The sequence below is a fragment of the Triplophysa dalaica genome, chromosome 16, assembly GCF_015846415.1.
Source record: "Triplophysa dalaica isolate WHDGS20190420 chromosome 16, ASM1584641v1, whole genome shotgun sequence".
NCBI classification, from domain to species: Eukaryota; Metazoa; Chordata; class Actinopteri; order Cypriniformes; family Nemacheilidae; genus Triplophysa; species Triplophysa dalaica.
The window spans coordinates 6,983,949-7,006,156 of record NC_079557.1 but is presented as its reverse complement, the minus strand read 5'-3'; the positions used below and the strand labels follow the sequence as shown (position 1 = coordinate 7,006,156).

Below are 22,208 nucleotides of genomic sequence, written 5' to 3'. Positions count from 1 at the left end.
TGGCTGATGACGTAACTATATATTTTGCATTTAATTCATTATAAAATTCATTTATATTCCAATGTCATTGTATAATAATTGGGTCACACTTTATTTCCAATTCTCAATGAACTCCTAATTTGGTGCTTATCAATAGTTAGTATGATAGTTGTAAGGTATAGGTATTGGGTAGGATTAGGCATGTAGAATATGGTCATGCAGAATATGTGCTTTATAAGTACTAATAAACAGCCAACATGCTAATAATATGCATGCTAATAACCAACCTGTTAATAGTGAGAATTGATCCCTATACTAAAGTGTTATCAATAACTGAATTAAATAAACAATTAGTTTAATTGTATTGAATATTAGTTTTATTAAATAAACAATTTGTTGAATGGGTCGTGTAATTTTGTCGCATTTAAGTTTAGCCAAGTAGCAGTTCTTCTCAGGGCTGTATAGAAATGCGACAGGGTAGAGATGACGCTTCACCTCACGCTGATATTTCTTTAAAATGTTTACTGTAGCCTATTTTCATAAACATCGATAGTGATTTTTTTTAATCTAACATAGTTGATTTTAATATTTACTCAATCTTGTATCTTGTTTCATTTTTCAGACCTGTACAGTCCTCGAAATGCAACGTGATCAAAAATGCCCATCCCTATAAACTACACATAAATATTTGATGTGTATATTTGACTAATATAACAGACATTTTATACTTGTGCTGCAACTTTTTGGCCTGTTCTACAAAACTTTAAACCTCTAAAGCACCAGTGCTACATGCAAAAAAGTTAACAACAGCCCTGGCTCTTCTACTGTTAACACAAACTAAAACTGGCTAGAAATACTTTTAACTTGCTAGCTAATGTAGTTTACTTGTTATTTATTTTGCTTGTTCAGAAATATGTGCAGGGACTCTTTCCATTGTGTACCAGAACAAAGCATGCGCAGTAATATTTGCAGCTGCTTAATTATACCTGGTCGGTCGGTGTTGACTGACTTTAAAAATACACTACGTGATAAAATTAACTTGATTTTTAAAAGTGTTGTGATGAAGTTCTAGAGTCACGCACACACACACAACTTCATAGTCATGATCTTTCACTTAATAAAGACTGAGTTGTTAGATTTCTATCATGGTCCATTTTTATCTGTCATGTTTGTTTTCCCTATAATTATATAATCACATCATTACTTTGTACGGAAATATCGCATTAGGGCATTATTAAAATGCATTGTTTACTTATGTCATCTGTTTGACGCACTCAGAGAGAGATACACCAAACAAAGATAATTAAAATGGCTTTCTTTCTTTTTCGTGTTTTGAAAATGGCTGTTAATTGGCCAAAAACAAATGTGCCAGCCTAACAACTACCATTGAGATGAGCAGCAACGCTTCCGCTGTTTGTCAGATATTACAGACCCTCCCTGGGTCTAAACCACCAGCAGGCCCGGTAGGTTCTCAACGAGTGGGTCATTGACAGACACATGAGCTGTCTCAGAGGTAGAACCAGACTGGTCTCTGTGGTCATCATTATAATGGCACTGAAGCAGTAATAATTATTGTAAACACTGTACAGGAGGGAGCCTGCACTGTGCCTAGCGTTCACAAGAGACATCACAGTCTGTTCATCACCGGTCGTATACACACACGCATGCACACGTGCACATCCACACAAACACTCCGCGGCAGGGAGGCCTTGTTTTCATCTCTCTCGTCTCTTTCTTTTTCTCCCTCCTGGTGTGATTTATCTCTCTACTGCCCTTCCTTCCATTTTGTCTCTGCGGAGCCGTCACCGTGTTGATTTGTGCTCTGTTCTCTGCCGATGCATCTTAAATTATCACCGTCTGTTATTAAACGGGAGCACTTAGAGCGTTTGCAGCGGCTTACACACATACACACGCGAGCAGGCAGGGGACGTACCTGCCGTGTCAGCTGGTGGCTGTGGGCTATAAAAATGGCAGCGTAAGCAAATCTGCCTGGGATTTAAAAACAGCAGCTACAAAGCTCAATCACACGTCGGCGTCAAACACGTGCGGAGATCGAGCGATGAACCGCACGTGCACTAGCATGTCGGCACAGGTGGGACTAGAGGGGGCATGTCTGCAGATGTTGTGTGTTTGTTTGATCGCTTGTTTGTATTTCGTCATTTTTTGCCTTTCAAAAATATGAATTATAACAGCTTGGTTTGTGATAAACAAGTGCTCATGATGAGCAGTGAAGTAAAATGGGGTTTGGGACTTGGAATGCTTTGTTATTTGCTCTTCTATTTGTCACAGTCTAACTAAACTATCAATGTGTCATTGATGTCGGTATCTGTCAACATAACAGCGTCTCCTCTGAAAGGAAGGATGGGGTTTTTTAGGCATTATGGGAAAGGAACAGAGCCACACACCTTTGAATTCTTGTCTTCTGTGCCCACAGAGCAGTTTATAATCTTTCACACAAACCCTCACACACACTGTGAGGGAAGAGGTGATGGAATTATCTTTCATCGAGGGTCTTTATTTACAACTCTAGCTGAGAGAAAGTGCATTGGAAAGTATTACATAACATCCTCACATTATATGTTTCTTACAAAATACAGACCATTACTGTGGCCATAAACTATTGGAATGTTTGGGGCTATTTGTAAATGGTGTTGGACACAACGCAACATCATTTACAAAAAGGAAACTGGCATGTTTTATTCCTTACGTTTTCCAGTCATTTTTCAATGTGCTTTGTACCCCAGGCCCACCGTAAAATCTATATATGAAGCTAAATATAGATCTTCATTTGTTCTTAAAGAGATATTCAACCAAAAATTATCGTCATGTCATTTCAAACATTTATGACTTTCTTTTGCAGAACACAAAAGAAAACATTTTGAATAATGTTGGTAACTGAACAACATGGGCATCAATTGACTTCCATTATATGGACACTACTGAGATTTCTCATAATATCTAGTTTTGTGTTCCACAGGTTTAGAACGACATAATGATTAATAATTTATGTCAGAAATCTTATTTTTGGGTGAGCTATCCCTTTAATATGGCAGTTAATATTGATAACTTATAATCACTATACACTGTAATAGTCCACTGTTATTACGACACGTTCAAAAACAACACGTTTTCACAACATCAGAGTGTTAAACCGGACCATTTTGTCATGTGGTGAAAACTGCTTTTTGGATACAATGGTTATTAGTGGTACCCTACCACAAACACTTGACTAAATACAGCAAGACATCGGATAAAACTAGTGGTTTGAGCTCCAGCTGTCAACACACTGTGCTTTGCTACACTGGAAAATAACTAGTATATAAATTTAATTGCGCTATTGCAGCAAATGAGTTATTTTATAGGGTAAATCAGCACCTCTGGTCGGCCATCATTCACATAATCTCCAATTGGAAGCATTCAAGGGTCACTGCACCTATATTTCACAGAAATTACCCATCAACAGGAATTGTAGGCTACTTCATCATATCATATAACATCATCGGCTCGTACTTCCTCATGGGCATATCAAACTAAACTGAAGCTAAAAATAAAAACATTGCATATAGGCACACTAATAAGTACAGTGTGTGTATATATATATATATATATATATATATATATATATATATAGTTTATATTGGATATTTTGTATGCCAATAAAGTTATTCTGTGTTTTAAATACTGCACATGTACACTTCCACTCATGTCAGTTTTTGAGATTTTTAAAAGTACAAAATCACATTGCACTTCATGGGCTGAACTCTCTCGCTGTGTCCAAGAGAAGGTTAGACAGAGGTCAATAGAGAAACAACACTCAGCCAGTCATAATCATTTATCTTTTATTCATGGTGCACATACAGCATACACAAAGACGAACCCATGCAGTGTTTGTGTGTGTTCTGCATGCACCGTTGTCCTCGGCTTTCTGCTGTTTGTGCATTTTAGCTCAAAAGAGGAAAAATCTGCATTTACAACAGGAGGTAAATGGAAATTCAAAAGTGGCGAAAAGTAACAAGCGATTTGCAGGACAATGAACTGCGGATCTGACTGAGAGGTGGAGAGGAATGTAAAAACGAAATATAGGATACAACAATATCGAAACTACTAAAGAGAACACCACTGCATCTTAAATTCTGTCTCATTTTAGTCACTTTCAAACCTGGAGCGCACCGAACCTGTTCTTCAAATGTTCAGATATCTGAAATCAAATTTCCATAAATAGTTCCATAAATCTATCTGCATAATTGTTGTAACTTCAATCCAGATCGCCGCAGTGCCATCGCAGTACCACCGCACATATTTCCAGGAAACGTAGCTTTTAGCAGTTTGTGTGAGTGGCATACTTCGTCAGTTTGACATTTACAAAGCTCTGATAAATACTTTCATTAGGCATGAGAATGCACAGTTCTCTTTCTTCTGCAGTCATAATTATAATGTGTTAGATATATTTGTACATTAAACTATGACACACGCACGCCTTAATCGCTGAGCGCATTCATTCTAATTCTCTCGCTCCCGCCAACATTAGCATTAAAACAATTTGAATGGAAATTTGTGCTACGAGAAAACCACTGAATTTAATCAAACAATCCTTTTGGGTATTTATATACATTATGAAGAAATTCAATTGAGAAATAAGACGGGGAAGAGAGAGAGAGTGACCTTGAACGGACGTAAAGGAACTGGCCTGAACAATGAAGAACCACCAGGGATCACCAACAAGGAGTTCTGCTAATGACTGATATACTCCACAGACAGAAGAAAGCCTCTTGGAGATACACAGACTGTGGATGGTTGTCGTAAGACAGGGTTTGAAGAAATGTTTTTTAATCCTTGAAGACCAACCAGTGAAAACGCTTTTTAAAAACAGTTAAGCAATAACTACACGCACTGTAATAGTGCTGCAGCTGTTCCTGTAAACTGAATCAATGTCACAGCTGTATTACATATTCAACCTTCAAGCTTGCAGGGAAAGAATTAGTTCTGTGACATCTGAAGCACCTTATGAATATATCTTGAGGGTTTTGCAGGATTTATATAGTCAATGGACATAGGAATATCTCAGGATGATAAAACCCTTCAGAACATACGATCTTAACAAAAATCCTTTTTGCCATTTGGGATGATTAAAAAGCCTTTTACCGCTTTTTTCCACAGTTGAACGAGACAGAAAAGAGCACAATGAAACAGTGTCACTACCCGGGACTCAAACTTGGTCAACAAAAGCACAACTGTGCACAGTCCATTGCACCTGCGGCACCAACCAAAGGTTTATATATTTAAAAGGGTTTCCATTATAAAATACAAATATAAACAAGGAGAAAGTATAAAAAATAAACCATTAAAATTATAGTTTACCCAAAAATGTAAATTCGGTCATCATTTACTGAACCGCCTGTTATTTCATGGATAACTGAACACAGCGGTGCCCATTGACTTGAACTGGTTTTGAGTACAACAGAAGTGAATGGGGACTGTCATTGTTCAGTTCCCAACATTCGTCACAATATCGTCTTTTGTGTTCTGCAGAAGAAACTTAGTCATATATTCAGAATGACAAGAGGGTGAGAAAATAACAACGGAATTTTAATTTTTAATTTTAATATTATTGTCTGGGTCTCTAAGTTCACCACAAGCTATTAGCAATAATACATAACAATGTCTGTGCCAAGCAAATGCATTTATAAGAGTTTATTGAGTTAAGATTAAAACGCAACACTCCCGAAGGAGTAAACTATTACAACAAGAAACAAAGTAGTAATACACATTAGCGAATGAAGAAAATAACAACTCGCCCTAATGTGATTGAAAATGGCTTCAGCCCTGCAGTGATGAGAAGCTGATTTATTCTTAACAGCGGTAAAGTCCAAAAGTCTTTAAACGGGAACAGTTTGTTCATCAGACCTCAAGTTTCCCAATTTGCAAGTGAAAAATGTGAAGAGCAGGCATTTGGAGAGAGCGTGTTTGAAGCAGCGGATTGGCCCTACAAAAAAATGACAAGAGAGGAGGAAAAAGGCAGTTCTCACTGTGTTCTCTTTGGAAATGTCACATTTTTGGAGGCGGTGTGAAAGAGGACCGCTCTTCATACAGAATGCCACTGCTGGCCATTAATATGCAGCAAATAATTAACCCTGGCTTCCCTCTCCCATTCGGTTCACAACAGCACTTAAAGACACTTCACTGGAGCACCCGCTTGCCTCGACCCAGACAATGGAAACATGTGGGCATGAAAGAGGCGAGGTGAGATGAGGCCCACATGCTGACGTGAATAATTCTAATCACACACGAGTCATTAGAACGGCACAATCGCATTAAATCATCACGTATGTTGAACGGGCATCTTTGCGTGTTTATGTTTTGTGCCGGAATGGTTTTTGACCTGAAGGATTTCTGAGAGAGCCCGTGATTACGCTGACCCCAAATGTCACCCCTGCTGTTTGGTGGATCGCGGCTTCATGTCCCAATCTTATACCAGTCGTCCTGTTCCCACGGTAACACAGGCTGCATGTTGACAGCAGGCGGTTGCCAGGCAACGGGGCTCTCATCGAGCCCATTATTAAAACATTCCTGTGCGTGAAAGGAAATAAACTTCACAATCGCAACAAGTCCGGATATGAGTCTCAACACTCGCTTCATCAACCCCACGTGTGTGCGTGAGCACATGAATTATCCATGACCTTTTTTGTTCATATTTATTCCTTCATGCATGTTATTTTATTCTTTTATTTATTTATTTATACGCAACCCCGAAGTCTCAAAAATGTGCCGTGAAGCTCTGGAAGGCTGTCAGATGCTTCTCTGCACCTGTTGCTTGCAGATTGAGTATGAACTAGAGCTGTCAATCGATTATAAAATTAACTGAATTAATTATGCGATACCCTGATGAATCAAATTAACAAAACTTAATCACATCAGAAAAGCCCCCGAATGTAAATTATTCAAAGACATTATATAATTATGGCAGAGGAGGACCGAAAGCATTAAAAATACTATTTTAATATTAGTAACACTTAAAACAAGGTTGCATTTCTTAATGCATTAGCCAACAGTAACAATACAAACTACAAAAGTTCAAAAATGAAAATTCTATCATCATTCACTCACCTTTGAGTTTTTCAAATCTTTATAAATGTCTTTGTTCTGAGGAACGCAGAGAAAGATATTTGGAAGAATGCTCATAACCAGACAGATTTTTCCCCCCATTGACTCCCATAGCAGGAAAATATCTTTATTTATTTTTTACTGTCGAACAGAAGAATGAAGATTCTTGAAGAATGTAGGACAGCAAACAGTTCTGAGGCACTTTTGACTACCATTGTATCTTTCCTTCCATGATAGTCAATAGGGGGCAATGTTCTGTTGAACACAATCTAACGATAGCCTATTGTTAGTTCATCTAAATGCACTTGCTAATGTTAACATATGCAACCTTATTGTAAATTGTTGCCTTTATTTCCATATAATAGAATTGTGCCTGTCATTATAGTTCAGAGCAATTAATTTTACAGCTTGTGTCAATTTACGAGCCATTGACACAAAACACGCTATAAATCTTTGGTCTGTGTGTGTACACGTCAGACGCACTGCCCTGTTTTCTAAGACATCTCACCTGAAAGTGTTTGTGACAAATATCCCTGTCCCACTGTCGCTTCTGTGCAGCAATGAAAAGCAAAACTCTCCTCGAGTCCTTCAGAAGGCGTAATAGGTTAAGTTAACAGTCATTGCTGCGTTGAATGTCCCTGCACTGTTGTATCTGCCGCCTACATATGTATATGTTGTTCAATGCGCCCTGATTCAAATAAATGGAAGGAAAACATCAAAGTGCTCCACTTTTCTCCTTTAATCTGCTTTGGGAAGCCGGCGAGGTGGTCAAGCCATGGTAAACACACCGTCCTCAAAGCACCGGCTGAAATAACCAAACAAATACATTAAAAAACAGCTTATGTTTGCTTTGAGTGGACTTTGATGACAGGTCACTTTAAGAGCCTTTGAAGTCTCACGGAATTTACCTTTTCATCAATGCAACGTCCAATAATATTTCAGACATCTGGCTTTATCTGCTATTATATCTGTCTTCATTTTCATACATTTGCAGGGCAAGGCCACATAATGTGTAACATTAATATCAATTGTACATCACTATTTTAAAAGATGATCTTAAATGCTTGTCTATAACAGTAGGCTTCATATTTAATCTGCCTACCTCATTTTCTCTTTCACACTGTCTCTTCCTCTTTTCCTTTATTTTAGCAGTCTTATAGAGAAGGTGGGAACTTAATGAAGTGTGGATGATCGACTCCAACACATTTATCATTGACTTTGACTCCAGTTTGTAGAGTCATGAATAATTTATTGTGTATGAAAGGGAGTTTAGAACCTTGCCGAGGGTTTACGCTTTCTGTGTGTGTGCGTGTGATATATACCTCCTTGAAGCCTTCCTGGAATTCAAATGAAGCCAGGCCACAGTTGTGTTGCTTAGTGCCGACTTCATCTTCAGTGTTGTGTGTTTGCAAACAGATTCTCGTTAATCGTCTATAGATATACTCTGTGGGGCAGTGGAGGATCTGGTCCAAACGCACGAGACAGCCTTGTTCCACTTCTGTAAGATGTATGAGCAGAGAGAGATTTTGTAAAATTTTAAAGATAAAATGGCCCTTATACACCAAACCTCTCAGGACACTAAAGTTGTTTTCAAAGTAACATTTTTTGAGCAGACCTGAAATGGATCGATCATGAGGTTTGGTTTATTAGATTAATGTAAAAATAATTTTTGAAATTATATTAATTGGAGTTTTTTTTACGTAGGTTAAAGTGCTATTGATCACACATATTGGCCTGGTTTCACAGACAAGGCTTGAGGCTAGTCCCAGACTAAAATGAATTATGTGATCTGTCTTAACTGAATATAACTTTCCCAGAAATATCTTAAAATATATCAGTCCCATTGTATTGTCTCAAGATGCATACCAGTAATGTATTCTTTTAAGGACTTTTTTATAAAAGCGACATTCATATGTTATTTCAATTAAGGCATAGTCCTGGTTTAAACTAAGCCGTGTCTGTGAAACCATCCTCACATTAATTTAGTCATTATTTACTCATCCTCTTGTAATTTCAAACCTGTTTTACTTTTTAACCTCCATTCACTTTTATTTTATAAACTCAAAACTCATGCAAGTGAATGGGTGCCGGTTAGCAACATTCTTCAAAATATCTTCTTTTGTGCTCTGCAGAAGACAAAGTCGTACAAATTAAAAATGGCAAGACGGTCAGTAAGTAATGATAGAATTATATCTTCTTGGTAAACTCTCCTAAATGGCATATTTTCAGTCCATAGCTATAGAACTACAAAGAGCGTTATTCGATTTTTCAAGACAAATTTAGACATTTTGAACACACTTTCATCTTAAAACTACAATAACGGTGCATATACAGTAAGAATAAAAAAAGATATTTTTGTGAATTGCATCTGCAATCCACTTGGCTCAAACATCTGAGGGCCGTGCGGCCCCCGAATGGGAATTACGCTTCTCTCTCTGAAAATTCAAAGCGAAGTATACTTCAATTTGCAGGGACAATTTGCCTGGAGCAACCTGGGATTAAGTACCTCGCCCAAGGCCACAGAGGTAATAGGAAGGTATTTTATTCGTGGTAACTCTCCAGTTTCTAAATCACTTCTACTTGAAATTGAACCTGCAACCTTTTGGCTAACCGGCCAAATTCTTAGCCATAAGGCACCAGCACTCCATGACACACTCACACCTTCTCACCAGCCTCGGGTCTAATTATACAAGATCGTCAGACAGTTAGGCTACGATATTAAATAATGAAAGCTCGTAAGGACATTAACAAAGCCATATTACAAGTCATTTTCATGAAGAAGCACACATACATATGATGATCTTTTACAATGGATTGCAGCAGTTTTGAGATTAGAAATATGGGTCTCTACCCTGAAGACTGTTTTGATCCCTGTATTAGTAGGGGTGCAAGTAGGTCAATCCATCTTGCAATACCATGACAGTATGACAGTGAAAATCTAGTTTTTGAAAGCATGGGACTTATATAGCATTACACCTGAGGCCTTTCTCCTCTTCACCTGAAAACAGACTTCAAAAGTGGAAATGTACCGTCTTGTATTTATTGTTACATGAAGCATTTGTGGTTTTTGCTCTCTCTCTCTCTCTCTCTCTCACTCTCTCTCTCCCCTCTCACACAGCACAGTGGGAGGGGTAATATTCAAGACTATCAGCGATCCCTTGTTCTGCCTATTGAAGGATAGAAAAACTCAACAAAAGAATACAACAAAAACACAGAGGAAATCAATTACATTTGGGCTGCGGCACCAGCCCCAAGCCCCAGAGACCAACGCAGTCAACAGCAAACTTTATTCATTAATGCAAAATTTAATCAGAGACTCCCTCTACTGAAAACACCAAATCAAAGCAATTCGTTATGTGTAAATAAAACATACCGATACTCTTAAAGGCTCCATTATGTTTTAATTTCACCAGTCATGAGAAACGTCCCAGATGAGATGTTATGAGTGTAGAATGTAGTTCGTAAACAATTAGACTCCATCCCGACGGGACGAGAACAATCTCACGCCACGGAGCTCGGTTGAAAGAGGCCGACCTACGCATTTCCTGCTCTCTCAACCCCTTATTAAAGCTATTATCATCCATCTGATTGTTTCATGTGCCGTGACTTTACCGGGAGTCTCCTCAGAGTTTTTCATTGATGAAAAAATATAGCAGTCTGAGTGAGAGATGCAGGGGTGCTGTAAGAAAGGACCGATGTATGAAGATAAGAGATAAAAACAGAATAACACAATTACACCAACACACTGACTTAAATGTATTTAAAGATTTGCTTTAATTGCCTTAATAGGCGCGCAGAATTACAACTGAAGGTGCAAACGAAAATTGGGTTGGAGCTTGTTTGACTCATCCTGTCAATCAAATCCCTAGCTGGGAGATGTTTTAGCGGCAACGTGGCCTAAACTCAACTTCCGGGAGACCGCCTCAAAGAATCTTTAAATGCTGGGTAGTTTAATTTGATGAAATTAATATACAGTCAAATATTAATATATATTAATAGGAATATTAATTAAATATCAAATAAATTATTATATAACCAAACGCATGGATGTTGACTTCAGGCAAAGTGTGTACGTCGGATTGAAATTGTCTATAAGTGCAATTGTTATAATCCCCATATGACATATATTTTAATAATATGTAGACAAAGAGAAAGGCTTAAACCAGAGGCTTCATAAAAATAAATCTATAAACATAGTCAATCTCACAGTTACGGTAATAACTGACTCAATTTCAGAAATCTCTGGTCATGGTACTTTGTACAAGTGATGTTACAACCTTCTCCGTCAGGTCTTATGTAGTCTTACTGTGATAGTATAGGCCATTTATCACAGGGACAGTCCCTGAGGAGCGCCTTAGGGTTAAGCGCTTTACTCAAGGGCACTTTGGTGATAGCTCAACCTACAACCTTACAGTAAGCAGCCAAGATCTTCAGCCAAAATGCCACAACACCGTCCAACTTAGTATAGCCACAAACCATTTTTTTCCTTTTGTGGTTAAAATGGGGTCTTCTTTTGCATTCAACGAAAGACAGAAATTAAAATGTGTCAGAACTACACAATGGTGAGTGATGGCAGATTTTTCTTTTTTGGGTGAACCTTTCCTTTAATATTGCTTTTCTCTTTTAGCATATAATAAAAGCTGATGCAGACAAGATGAGCCAGACAATACGTCCGTGTTCGAGAAGTGATTTACATTAATCTAGGCGATATGGATTGCTGTACGGGTAAAGTACTTTTACAGCTCACAATAAACATACGTCAATAAAGTCAAGCAGGATGCAGCCTTTAAAATCAGGGATTTACAGAGAACCTGTGACTGTGCTTGTAAAATATGTTTCATTTCACCAGCGGGAGTAAGGGCTAGAGTCATTATTTTAAATATTGCCTGCGTTTTGAAGCATACGACGCGGTTATCTCAAACCTCTGACAGATTCCCAAAACTAGCACTTGTCAAAGTGTGTTCTGCGTTTTATTTATTTCCCCTCACAAGTGTGACTGTCGGGTCTGATTTAGAAATAAATCAAAGTTATTTGAAACAATGTCTTTTTCTTTAGTTCAAAATTGTACAGACAATTCTTCGGTGGGTTGAGTCATTAGAGCTCTGACAGGTCAGCATGCCCTTATTTCCAGTCACAAGAGCTCGGTAACATCCGTCTTTAACGTAAAGAGGAATTTGGGTTACAGGAAACGTTGCCGAGCCAGTCTGTCGCCTGGTGCCATTTTCTTTTTGTGCCTGACCTCAGGGTGGCCATAATCATTTTCTCTCTGAGTTGTAGCCATTTCGTGTATACCCCTAAAATGTCATTGGAGTAATTATATACCGCATAACTTACAGTGATTGGTCCTTTGGGCTGACGTGACCTTTGGATCGATTTAGAAAGTTACTATTACTGGTAGGAAAATGTAAACTGTTTATACTTTAGTGAGCGTTACAGCAAGCATTAAAGCTTTAAAAATTATTGTTTATGAAGAGCCAAATTCGTCTGTCGAACATTTATTCCCTCGTCTTTTACTGAGTTGAAAATGTCACGACAATTCGATTATGGATGTGACTATGACAAACATCTAAACTACTGACTGCACATGTTGATCAACTCATTTCTTTGTACCCATTGGTCTAATTACAATTCACAGACGGACTAGTGAGTCTATGTGAAAAACAGGAAAAAACTAAGACGTTCAGAAAGAATGGCTTGGATACCACGCAATTAATGTTCTTCAATTGAACTGACTGATGCCCTGTACTAAAGGTCTTTTAATTACTCACTGAAATACAGAACTCTCTTTCTGCCTTTCTTACGCTCTTTCGATCCCTCATTCTGAGGTTAGTGTACCCCGGGGGGAGATGAGCAGATAGCATTGTAACGAATTAAATGGTTCATTATTAAGCGCCAAGGCCAATTAAAGCAGGTGTCATTAAGCACTGTTTATCTTAATGATGGACCTAATGAATACTACCTCTTTCTTTTCGCACCGAAACGCACGTTCTTCTGTATATCTCTCCGTTTTTCTCCCCCCTCCCATCGCGCGCCCTCATCTCTTCTGCATTTCATCCCCAGAGCGGAATTATTAGGGAAATTGGCAGCATCACAAACCATCTTACGTGCGCGCTAGAGAGAAGCTGACTGTCCTTTGAAGATTTTTTTCCTCCTCTTCAGTTGCGAGGGGTGAAAATGGAACTGTATGTTTTTGATCAGCAGGATGACACGTTAGGCCCCGGCGCCGCTTTGATGAAGTTGTCTTGCATGGCGCCGGATGTAGTTCAAAACCGCGAGATGCGGATAGAAATGTCGCAGGTGACGAAAGTTTTGACCCCGGTGGTACAAAGGGAATGGAATGGGAAGAGAGAAAGTTCGCTGTAGAGGACAGGAGGAAGGGCGTTCTGCTTGTATTTCTGTAAAATAGGTTTTTATTGGTAAATTTGTATAGATTTATTTGACGTATTAAAATGTATTGAATAGTTTTTTAATTTTGAGCTGTAACATCATTACTGTATTTTCATATGCAATAAGAAATTAGCTATAGATGAAAACCACTGCATTTAGAACAAGTGGCTTACTAAAATAATAATAATAATAAAATCTTTCAAATAGACATTTTGCTTTTGAGTTAAATGCATTTACATTTTTTGCATTTTATTTTTACAAAACCCAAAAGGAAAGATAAAATGCACTTTTATGTGTTTAAAGTGCTCTATTTTAACGAACTAATTGTGTACTTAATATACAAAAAATAGTCTTTAGTAATTCTTCTTATGAAGGTCTCAGTGTGTACTCAACGGAGCTATTTTTAGATACTGCATGCATAGAAGTACTAAAAACTATACTTTAGTATATTACAGTGAAATTACTTCATCATTCACTCTTGTCATTTCAAATCTGTGTGACTTTTTTCGTATGCAGAACACAAATAGTATATTTTGAAGAATGTTGTTTCTGTCCATACAATAGAAGTGAACTAGTGCTGTTCGGTTACCAACTTTCTTCAAATATCTTCTTCAGTATTCTGGGAAAGATAGAAAGTTATACAGGTTTGAAATGACAAGAGGGTGAGTAATTGATGACAGAATTTTCATTTTTGGATGAAACGTCACTTTAACGACAAACTTTATGCACTTGTGAAAGTGCAATTAAATAAAGTGTACTTTAATGCACTATTTTCTACCCAGGATGTATCAACATCTGCAATTTCATCAGTTCCTGCCACTTCTGTTTATTTGTGTGTACAGTACAGTACAGTATGTGTTTGTCTATGTGTGTGCAGTGGAGTTCTCTGAATACCTACTTGCGTGCTTTGAAATTTCTGTCGGACCACTGGCTGCGTGTGCTCTTTTTTCAACACCTCAGGAAAAAGCCATTACCGCCAGGCCTTCTGTAAACAAGCCCCGCTGCCTGTTTGTGTTCGTCACAGCTAAGAACCTGTTGTAATAGTTTTTTCATGGTCATTTCACACAATCAAATTATGCCAAGAAAAAGCAGCGAGGAAGAAAGGGAAAAAAGTTAGCACTCACCAGCTATGGAATAAATAAGAGAGGCAGGGGGTTGGCAAAGGGAACGTGGAAAATGGAAATGTTTTTGAGGGGAGTTTTAATCAAAAAACGTCAGCCTGATGAATCGTAATGTGATTTTCCCCCCTAAAAACAGGGCATTATTTATCCTGGGGTAAAACTGCTGTGAAATTGGAGGCGAAGGGCTGGTGTGACTCGCTGAAGCTGTTGAGAGAAGAGAACTGCCAACACACAGACATGGTTACCAACACCAGCTTTCTGAGCAGATAACTAAAAACATGTTTACGTCAGTCATACGGTGCCCCGGGCAATACACATGCTCAAATATGTCGTGTTATGACCCTATTTCCCCTCTATCAGTCAACTTTCCTCTACCTGCACTATAAAGGTCCAGTGTGTAATTTCTGGAAGGATCTATTGACAGAAATGGAATATAATATACATTACTATTTCTTTAGAGGTGTATAAAGACCTTACATAAAGATGCGTCATGTTTTTATTACTTTAGAATGAGCTATTTCTATCTACATACACCGCAGGTCCCCTTACATGGTATTTGCCATGTTGTTTCTACAGTAGCCCTAAACGGACAATTGAATCTACAGAGCACATTTCATAACTTAACATCTTATTGTTGTGTCAGCCACCGTAATGCTTTGAAAGGGAGGGTTGGAGAGAGCCATTGGTTGAAATTTGCAACTTCACCACAAGATGCTGCTAAATTTTATTAACCTTTAAAAAGTGTTGGCATAGCCTGCTCTGGACACGTTGAGCCGTGGTGCTCATTTGGGAGATCCATGAAGAGCATTGAAAAACCATTTATGTCCTAATTGTTTCATCTAGTCTGTGAGATGAACCGGTCTTAAACCTGGATTTGTTACAGTCATATTTTTGAAGAAACACCGGAAACATAGTTATTATGTCTTAGTTATAAAAGAAAAACCTCTGGCAAAATTTATTCCATCTCTCACACTACACTTCACTACAGTCTCTATAAAGAAGCGGAGAAAAAGGCAAAAGACAAACCGTAAAACTTATTTCAGTAGCAAATGAAAAAGATGTCAGATGAGATTCCGCCTCGGAGGAATCTCATATTAACGTTTCAAATACATTTACAAACCAGATTAGTGACTAATACTGACTATAGCTCTGCTAATTACATCATCCATAGCACCTCTCCAGAAGCACATTCCTGAAATTGGAATCATCTCATGTCATGTTTCACAACCTTTTCCCCCTGTAGCTTCCTTCAACAATTCTGTTGCCTAAACATCATCAGGCTGTCATTTTTAACTGGATTGATTTGGTTAAAGTATGTATTCAGGTCTGGTATGGAGCTTGGTGTGTGTGAATCACACTCTGAATTACAGTGTTAATTATGAGACTAGGCCCTTTTCCAGACCCAGAGCACCAGCATTAGTATGGGCTGGTAGTGAAGACTTTAATTTATCCCCTGGTGGATTGGACTGGCAGATCAGCTTCCTCTCAAGTTCACGCTACACATACCCTACGGCCAGAAGTTGCACTCTCTCTTATTACAGTCAAATGGCACACTACCAGTTGTGTAACCTCTCTAACTTAATATTGTTTATAAATTTTAATGGTCATAACTTGAGCAGCGACTCTCTCAGTCTCTTTGATAACCCCGTAACGTTAGGTGCTGCTTTATTGAGCCCGAGTTGGCGGTTATTTTTTATAGCTCTCAACTCTTGCAATGTTTATAGGATTTGTTTTCTTCGATCTGTCAGGTACTGTATGTGTGATATGTTTTTTTATACCTCTAAAACAAAAGCATTTTTCAATGAGTAGTATGTTATTAAGTAAAAATAAACTCTTTCATTTGCTTTGGTGTGAGATGGTGGTCTAGTGGGTTAAACCACTGAACTGGTAAATCAAAGGTTGCTGGTTCGATCCCAGCATCCACCACCAGTGTGTCCTTGAGCAAGACACTTTACTCCATGTTGCTCCAGGGGGATTGTCCCTGTAATAAGTGCACTGTAAGTCGCTTTGGATAAAAGCATCTGCCAAATGACTAAATGTAAATGTAATGTAATGTAAATGCCTTTTCCCAGCACCTCTAAAATGACTCATATACTGTCTGTCCCAACAGAACATTTAACAAAATAATAATCTGCAAGGAAAATATTACTGTTTTTCTAGACGACCAGGTTTGTTAATGAATACAGAGTCAAAGAAGAGATTTTGAAGAATGTAAACAACTGAACAATGGCTGCATTGGTTTTGTGTCCATACAATACATTTACATTTAAGCATTTGGCAGACGCTTGTATCCAAAGCAACTTACATTGCTTTATCCTATACATTTTACATAGGTATTTGCAATCCCCTGGGATCGAACCCACAACCTTGCGTTGTTAACGCAATGCTCTTAACACTGAGCTACAGGAAAGCAATAGAACTGACTGGTTGCCAACATTCTTCAAAATATCTTCTTCTGCAGAAGAAAGTCATACAGGTTTGAAATGACAAGAGAGTGAGTAAATGATGATAGAATAAATGATGACAGAATTCTCAATTTCAACAGTCCCTTTAAGATAATAAATAGGGTCAACTTTAATTTCACACTGACTTTAAGATCGTTTGGCGCTGCGGCGCTGCATATATTCCACTGACCAGAATACAGTATGCAAAGCCATTTCCTAATAATTCAAGAGATGTTACTTACCTTTTAGCTTCCAAGCACAACTGGTGATGGAGAGCACTTGCCGTCTGATTGGTAGTAGTGTTACAGAGGGTCTCTTTACAAAAGAATCAATTCAGGTTGGCACCTAGACACACACACACAACACCACAAGCTGGTGAATTACCCTAATGGAATATACAATCTGATCTAGCTCGTTCAAAGCAATATGATGGATGGACCTGAAGCTTTTCAGAGTGAGAGCACCCAGCAGTGATTGAGGTCCAATCCATAACAAAGACTGTTGTCAGGTTCAGGGTTTAAATTACAGGAGGCTATTAGCTAAACAAGCCACTGTGTTATACACTTCCTCGCCCTCCCTTCTGCCACCTCCCCAACTCAAAAGGAATAAGTGGGCAGAATCAACTTTGCCGACATCCATCAAGCGAAATGAGTTTGCAGAAGGCGAGGACCAGGCTTGCACTCAAACGCTTCACTCGTGCCTTGAATTCAAGTGAAGAGATCTTCCTTTGAACTTTGCTTGTGCGCTGCCTAATTCTGATAATGGCTTTAATGCAATCAATGCGAACAAAGGCGTCGGTTTGATTCTTTATTTGTTGGTTAAAAGAAGCTAGCGAGGGGTCAGGCTTGAAAACGTTCAGTGATTAGAGCCAAGCAGAATCTCGCCCCCGTGGCACGTTCATTAGCAGAAACTGACCTCTGCGGCTTCATGCGGTCAGTTAATAACACGTCGATGCTCATGTATGGGCGAGATTCCCTTTAGTTGAGCATCTGAAGAACGGATTATTGTAGCGTCAAAGAAAGAGTAATATGTGTAGTATGTCAATACATTCTGGTGTCAGACGCTCATGTATTCAAGGTATCTGCTAATTGGATGACCAGGGCATTGGACTGAGTCATATGGCTTTAAAGCCACAGGACACTATTTTTTTTTATTCTGTCAACATTTACCAACCCATACTAACAGCTGTTTGTGTAAGTTTCTTTGTTCTGACATACACAGAAAGATAATTGAAAGAATACTAGTAAACAAACAGATCTTGGTCACCACTGACTAGCATAGTAGAAAAAGTGGTAATACATATAACTGTTTGCTTTCCTACATTCTTCAAAATATCTTCTTTTGTGTTCAACAGAATAAAGATGTTTATAAAAGCGATTTTTCCTACCATGGTAGTCAATGGTTGCCAAGACCTGTTTGGTTTCAAGCATTCTTCCAAATATCTTTCTCTGTGTTCATCAGAACAAAGAAATTAGAATAAGAACAACTTGAGTGTGAGTACATGAAGTCAGAATTTGCATTTTTGGGTGAACTGTTCCTTTAAAATCCAGGTTCGGGTCTTCTTTTACAAAAACATTGCAGGAATCTCAATCAGACCAAATCAGAACAACTGTAAGGAAAGTAAAACCAGATCCAATTAAAGCGACTTTTGGTAATGGATTCTGCCTTGTGCCGCATTCAGGGTATATAAATTGTTCAATGATTATTATACATGTAGTTACATTTAGCATAATGAATACCAGGAATGTAAAACACAGATCAGTCCAGACAGAATCAGGCAATGATAGAAATGCGACAGGACCGTAATTGCATCGTCTTAGCACCAATCATAAAAAAATTTTTCGAGGCAAATTACTTTTTATGCTAATATTGTGTGGTTATAGTAGGGCAAATTGTGCCTATTAGTGAAAAATCATATTTCCATGGTAATATTTTCATTGGGTTTACTTAGCACCTGCTCTTGTTACAATGTGGTACAGTAAATGTGTTTCTGTTCTAAGCGCATCTAATTATCACATAATATAGGGGTTAAACCAGATAAAAATAACAAATGCAACATTTAAGTGGATCAAAGACATGGAAACATTAAGAGAGAAGACAAACTGCTCACCAAGTTTGCCATTACGAAACAGAGAAGCTGCTTTTAGATTTGTACATCAATGCATTTAGCATATCATGCAGGGAGCATTCAAGGTTTATATTCTCTGTTCCTATGCTTGTGTCTTGAGATTCAAACTCATGACCTTGACATTCCTTCAACTGTGCACCAAGTAAATAAAACAAACAAAAAAGTCCAACAGTCATATCCCAAATTCCCATAATTCATATACGGCACCAATACTAATCTGTACTGGCGTCAGTGCAGGAGGAGTTAGAAGATTGGCCTTTGGCTTCTACCATATGCTCTCTAATACGACAGAAACAGGAGCAGAACTTTCTTGTTAATAAAGTCACGTTTATCTCATCTGTAGTTTTTCCCCTCAGGGACTTGCTTTGTAATCAGCTTTGAAGCCAGAGCGAATGTGGCAACAGGAAGTCCCGGCGGTCCAAACAGGAAGTCATGCCAACACCTGGCATTGCAAATTCCGACCCTCCTCTAGTGCATCCTGGGTGGGCATCTTAATTAGCTCATGCGGATGCATATTCATGACTGCTTCAGGTACAAAGGGGTAGTACAAGATGTTTGTTAAGTGCTGTTCACCTCTTTCAAACGTAACACCAAACCACACCTTGATATTAATCAGTTGTTACACACTGGCTTCCGTGTGAGAATGAGAATGCCTTGGGGCAACAGATAAACTTAAGATTCATTTAACTGATGAATGCTTAAGGAATAGGAAATCTCAAACCGGGGTGCAAATGGGGTGACTTTTCTGAACACCTGCTTAAAGTTCTGTTTGGTGCCATGTTGGTGAACCAGTAATTACACACACTTCTGCTTTAACAGTTCAGAAGCGAAACGCAGCGTTGTCCGCAGCCTACACAAGGTCAGTTCCTCATCTGAACTTTGAAATGATTTCGTATTCAAGTCAAGCAATACTTATGCAGTTATTTATCTAATCTTAATACGATAAGCTGTAGTATGTCAGTGAACATCAGAGCATACCTAATGAAGTAGTTTAAATGCAAATGATTGTCAGATGAAAGCAAAATTCAGTTAAAAAAACTTCAGGGACCAATGCACATCTGCATCATGCACACATATACAGAACTTCATGAAGCATGTTTACAAGGACAGAGCTTCGGGAATAGCTTCCTGCTTCTCGTACCTGTGTCCTGCCTAGCTGCCAACCACTGGAGAAGATGCCTGTGATCAAAAGTGTCCTTGATTCCAGTCCCCTGAAGATTTGCTCTGCCTTTGTTTTTCCTCCGATTCCTCAATTAAAACTATTTTTTAAAGATCTCACCCTGCACCCTCGAATCCCTTCTTATTCCTTTAAGCCATCGAAAGAACTGAGCGGAATGACAAGATTTTTAATCAAAAGACTAATAAAGCTGTTGTTTGATGTGAGCGAGATTTGGTTTCTACGCACACAAGCCGAGCAAATCAAAGATTAGAACATTTGTAAGGCAGAAATTGAAATAATGGATTTTTGGAGCTTTGTTTTAAGTGTTGTCCTAAAATTTGATGTCACTGTAAAGTGCATAACATTTACAGCATAACTACTGTATGTTATACAAAAATATTTTGCAGAAAGGGTTAAATCGGGTCTGATTAGCCAAACACGATTCGGTTCGAAACCGCAGGTATTTAGTAAAACAGCATGTTAGTGTATTTATCATTTAGATGTTTGCAATGTGAAGCAAAGCAAGAAATGAAAATATGCGATTCTTTACAGCTGCAAACTTGTTGGGTTATGAATAAACATTGGCTATTGAGTAAGTACATTAAAAACAGTGCTCAAAACTGTTTTCTTAACTCACACGATTTTCAATAATTTGAGCTGTGGGGACAGTATTGTGCAGTTTTATGTTTCAAACAGAGATGGCGTTAGAGAGGCATTTTTAAATAACTATTCTCCATTAACTCTGTTCTTGACTTGTTGAAAGCACTCGGGTCAAAAACAAAGGTTTTATTTTATTTAAAGAAATTTGAATAAAACAAGGTTTAAATAACAGAAAAAATAAATAATCTCCATGAAGTGCAGACATTAATTGCTAAGAATCGCAATAAACGCGTCTTTCTCTCTGAAACGTGTTCTCAAAAGTCTCTGAACTCATTTAAGATCCATTTGAATCAATTAAAGAGAATTAACAGACTTTTCAGCAGACTCATTGAATTATTTAGTGCATTTAATGATCTCAGCGGAATAAAACATAAGACCAATTTCTCATACTGAATAAAAAGTTATTAATGAGGGGCATTTTATTAAAAGTGCATAAAATTTGGCATCCAATCTGAGAGATGTTATGAAACGCTCTTGAGAACCATGTCCTTACTGGTTACCTAGCTCATTTACTGTTCGATTTTACTGAGAGTATGAAACGTAACAAAACGGATTGAAATAGAGAAATTAATGTGTTAACTTTAGCATAACATCCTCTCATTAACTTTAAGGGTAAAGTGTGACTGCAACACATCTAATTTTATCAATATGAATGTAACTTTGAACTATACTGTTATATTAAGAGACATTTTTTATTGTAAACGAGAAGCACAGCATAATGGTGATAAGTCCACATACAAAGTTAATGGATTTATTTAGAACAAATCTCTAATGCTGAGAATATTCATTAATATATACATTATATATATACAGTTGAAAGAAAAAGTATGTGAACCCTTTGGGCTTACTTGGATTTCTTCATAAATTGGTCATAAAATGTGTTCTGATCTTCATCTAAGTCACAACAATAGAGAAACACAGTCTGCTTAAACTAATACCGCACAAACATTATACGTTTTCATGTTTTTATTGAACACAACATGTAACCATTCATAGTGCAGGGTGGAAAAAGTATGTGAACCTTTGGGTTTAATAACTGGTTGACCCTCCTTTGGCAGCAATAACCTCAACCAAACGTTTCCTATAGTTGCAGATAAGACTTGCACAACAGTCAGGAGAAATTTTGGACCATTCCTCTTTACAAAAGTGTTTCAGTTCAGCAATATTCTTGGGATGTCTGGTGTGAATCGCTCTCTTGAGGTCATGCCACAGCATCTCAATCGGGTTGA

General features: G+C 38.0%; 1 long non-coding RNA gene across 1 annotated transcript in view; it reads right to left on the bottom strand.

Annotated features, from left to right (window-relative positions):
* Positions 1-7,284: 7,284 nt before the first annotated feature.
* LOC130438318 (uncharacterized) overlaps positions 7,285-22,208 on the bottom strand; it is a 75,329-nt gene continuing 60,405 nt past the window's right edge. The window contains exons 4-6 of the long non-coding RNA XR_008909308.1: positions 17,275-17,377; positions 8,403-8,578; positions 7,285-7,885 (exon numbers count right to left, since the gene is read on the bottom strand). This is a non-coding gene — a long non-coding RNA (uncharacterized LOC130438318). The remainder of the gene's footprint in view (positions 7,886-8,402; positions 8,579-17,274; positions 17,378-22,208) is intronic.